This window comes from Petaurus breviceps, unplaced genomic scaffold, assembly GCF_028583685.1.
Source record: "Petaurus breviceps papuanus isolate PSGF00001 unplaced genomic scaffold, PetGlider_PUasm1.0 175, whole genome shotgun sequence".
Lineage (NCBI taxonomy): Eukaryota > Metazoa > Chordata > Mammalia > Diprotodontia > Petauridae > Petaurus > Petaurus breviceps.
The window spans coordinates 33,096,134-33,100,398 of NW_027185764.1; the positions used below are offsets into that span (position 1 = coordinate 33,096,134).

Sequence of the window (4,265 nt, forward strand, 5' to 3'; positions counted from 1 at the left end):
CCTTCCTTCCTTCCTTCCTTCCTTCCTTCCTTCCTTCCTTTATTCTGGAAGAAAGAACAAAGAAAAGGACCAAGGAGACCTCCTTCCAGTGAACTGTGCCACTTGGCTTTTATGGGAAACAAGGAGACATCCAGCTGCCTGCCCTCCAAGAGCTTGCGTTATAGCAATAGTCTTATTCCACAGTGCAACCAGACAAGTGACATAGCTCAGAGCAAGAGATGTTTAAATGGAAAATAAAATAAAATAAAGTTTGTGGTATGGTTACATGAAGTTTGCCTTGTGTTTTTATTGTCCTCCGTCAGCCTGCACTTAATCTTACAGCCCATTAGTACTTTCTAATAGGCTCTCATCCAAGCATCTATGTAGAGACAATTAGAGCAGTCTTCATTAAGGAGGAATTCAATAAAAAGCTGGCCATGAATTATTGAGTTATGATGAGAAGCTGGTATGATGTGAATGATGTGTTTTCAGCACTGCTTGGCAGCCAGGCTGTTCTATAGTATCATCAGTGTAGACTGTATGACAACTTCCTTTGTACATTTGGGGGTTGTGAGAGAGCAGGCTGGATAGGAGATGAGAAGCCATATGCTTCTCAGCAAAAGTCTTTCCCAGAGCAAAGAACTAGACAAGGCAGTCATTCATAAGTAATTTAGTCTCATTAGTGCCAATTCAACAGAAACTGGGTGCTACTGGGACATCAGTGTTTTGGTTAGTGAGAGAAGTTTTCTTCTTTTTTGACATAGGCAACCTTCTCCCCTTGTTCCCTCCCCCACCCCTGTCCATCCTGGTAATATACTGTGTATAATTTACTTTTCTTTTTGAGAGAAAAAGCTTACACACAAGAAATCTTTAAAGGAAAATAGTCTGTACTCTTTACTTATCCCAAAGGAGAGAAATAAAGTACTGAATGAATAACTGTTCTTCAGATATTAACTTTAAAAAGAAGTATGTTATTGGAGTCTTTGAAAATGAACTTCAGAAAGCCCATGGGTTTCACGGAGTTCACCTATGAGATTTATCCACAGAATAAATTGAAGGTACTAAACAGGGATTGGGTCCTTCCTTCCCTTTACTTTTAGCTTTCCCTTCTATTTCCTTCCTTCCTTGCTTCTTTCCCTCCTTTTCCCCCTCTCTCCCTTCCCTCCCTTTCCTTCCTTCCTTCTTGCCTTCCTTTCTCTTTCTTTTCTTTCTTTCTTTCTTTTTCTTCTCTAAGTTCCAGACTGATGGAGCCTTATACTAGAATTGTAATCCCACTTATGACATACCTTGAAAAGTCAGATTAAATTGCCTGGGAGTTGAGATGAGGGAAAGGTGACATTGTTTCTCCACATAAGCACTGGGTTTATGAGAACTGTGGTGGAGGGGAAAAACATGTTCCCATAAAAATGAAAGATTTTCTAATTTACAGTATTTCCATTCCTCTGACCTCCTCCTAAGTCTGTGGTACAATGCCCTTCATTGTCAGCAGATAATTTAAAACAAAACAAAACAAGGTGCAGGTGGAAAGCAAACCCTCCATTAACCCTAGAAAAGTAAGCCTTTTGAAAAATTAGAGATAGCTATAGATAGAGATATATGAACCAGTCTCTTTCAGCATAAAATCTCATTCAGCATAAAAGCAAAGTTATAGTCTCTCAGAATCCCAGATTTAGGGCTGAAATGGAGCTTCGAAGCCGTCTGATCCAACCAACTCATTTTGTAGAGGAGAAGACAGAGCCAGTGAAGGAGAATGACCTAGCTCAGTTCATACAGGTACTACATGTCAGAAGTAGTACTCAAACTAAACCCTTGAAGTTATATCTAGCATGCTTTCCACCATAACTATGCTGTGTGTGTGACTGAGCGTCACTAGTAGGTTTAAGACAGAGGAAGGGAGAAGGCAAAAAGGGCAGATGAAGAAAGAGGACGAACAAGGACTTGTTGTCCTTCTTGGTGGTCACCATAGGCAATTGGCATTTTTAACCACAATGTTTCAGTATATGCATCTGAACTTATTCATCACCTGTGGAAGCTTAGCTAGGCTTGTGACAGTCTCGAAGATCCCTGTAGTACCATATGAGATGGCCTAAAGGAGCTGATCTTGAGAAAAATGGAAGGCCACATGCCAAGAGAAGCATCACCCTGTATCACGTGGCCCCAAATATTTCCTACACCACTTCTTTGCTTGCCATATAGACAAGAACTGTGGGGTGTGAAAAGTAATTTTTGTGCCAAATAAGACAGTGTGGTTGGGAAACACTTGCTGTAGGGAGAAATAGCTCTGGGTTCAGAGGCTATATCGACTCAATGCATGGACAGACCTGCTGTCATACATGCAGTAGGGATGTATGTCCACTGGGTATGGTAGACAGCTTACTTAACAAATTACAATATTCTACTCTGCCCTAGACTTATTACCATGGCTTAACTTCTTTTTATTCATTCTTTTGTTTTGACACATGAGACAGTTCCCAGAAATCAACAAAACAAACTCCCATTCAAAGTGAATTCCCTGAAACAGTGAAGAAAAACCAAGTAATAGTGTAATAATAACTGATGACATGCCACTTAACACTTGGAGTTTATTGCTGGTTACTGAAAAGAAGGATGTGTGTTTCAATTTCTATAGTACAGAGCCTTGATACTTTCCCTGCATCTGAATGTGTACTGAACTCCCAGTGTGGAAATGCCTTCTGTCAATGAAGATTGAAACCTTATTTGCAAGTTATAGCATTGGAGAGATATCTAGGAAACTGCAAGGTTAAATGACTTTTTTTTGGGGGGGGGGGACAGCTAGTATGTGCCCACAACAGGGGCAGGATTGAATGAACACTTTTGGGCTCTAAGGCCAGCCCTTAGTAAATTCCACCATAGGAAAAGAGTTACTGATAGGGGAAATAACATATACCTATATCAGGAAATGTTTTATGTAGAAGATGACAGTTTGATTGAACTTTGAAGGGAGGTCAGATCTCAAAAAGTTATGTGAAGAGGAAATACACTGGGCTCTTTATTCCCTGAAACAACCATCCCTTTCCCCTGTCTTCTCCTTCCATTGTTGAGTTCCTTCCATATCATCTGTTTTGTGGATGGGCCCAGGCAAGCCATGCTTCCTTCTCCTCCCAGCTCTGGTTTTAATTCAAGACTTTGCCACCATGCCACCATCTGGTCTCTCACCATTTCCCTTCCCCTTCTTCAGCTCCTCTTTGTATGTTGTCTTCCCCCATTAGAATGTAAGCTTCTTGAGGGCAAGGACTAGCTTTCTTTTTGCTTGTGTGTGCCTGGCACAGAGTAAACAGCTAATAAATGCTTGTTGCATTGTCTTCAGGGCCGTATGAGGGAAATAACCTATGCAAAGCAGCAGAAATGAGAGATGGAAAACCTAGCAGGACGGTTTTTCTGAAATACAGAACATGTGAAAGGGAGTCTACAAAAGGTAGGCTGGAGTTAGACTGTGAATGGCTGCATTTCTGTTTTGTTTTGTTATTTTAATTTCTTCAAGTGACAAAACTGTATTTTCACTCTTACATTTCCCTTCCCCATTCCCCACCCTCCAACCAAATAAAGAGAAAGAAAATCCTTGTAACAAATATTCATAGTCAAACAAAACAAATTTCCACATTGGACATGCTAAAAAATGTATATCTCATTCTGTACTAGTAGTACATGCCCTTCTTTGTTGGGGAATGTGTTTAAATGACTTTAAATGCCAAAGAGAGAGCTTTATATTTTACCCTAGAAGCAAGAGGGACTTTCTGTAGATAAATAAGCTTGACAAACATCAATAAACATGGCCATTTCCTTATGTGAAGAGAATAGAAAAGGGAATTATATATGGTAATATGTTTTGTAGAATTAGACATGTGTAACCTGTAACAAATTACTTATTGTCTCAGGGAGGGAGGAGATTAGGGAGGCAGAGAGAAAATTTGGAACTCAAAATGTTTTTTAAAATGAATGTTAAAATTTGTCTTTACATGTAACTGAAGAAAAATAAAATATTATTTAAAAAGGAAATTATATATAAAACTATGGATCTGAATTATGTACAACTTGATCTTTTTTTAGTATATTATAATTTTAATGTGGCTGTATCAGTACTGCCTTATTTTTCTGTATCTATTTCTGAACTTTGTTCTGTTCTCTTCTCTGTGTGTGTTTTTTAAATGTTTCATTGATTTTCTTTTTCTTTTACAACCCCTCCAACAATCATCATTTTTCTTTTTTTGTTACTTTGGCTATTTTGATGGATCTGAGGTAGAACCTCAGAGTTGTTTTTAGCTTGC

The 4,265-nt window shown here is 38.9% G+C and overlaps 1 long non-coding RNA gene across 1 annotated transcript in view; it reads left to right on the top strand.

The window, feature by feature from the left end:
* Positions 1-3,634, top strand: part of LOC138158809 (uncharacterized) — a 327,121-nt gene extending 323,487 nt beyond the window's left edge. The window contains exon 4 of the long non-coding RNA XR_011167726.1: positions 3,308-3,634. This is a non-coding gene — a long non-coding RNA (uncharacterized lncRNA). The remainder of the gene's footprint in view (positions 1-3,307) is intronic.
* Positions 3,635-4,265: the final 631 nt, after the last annotated feature.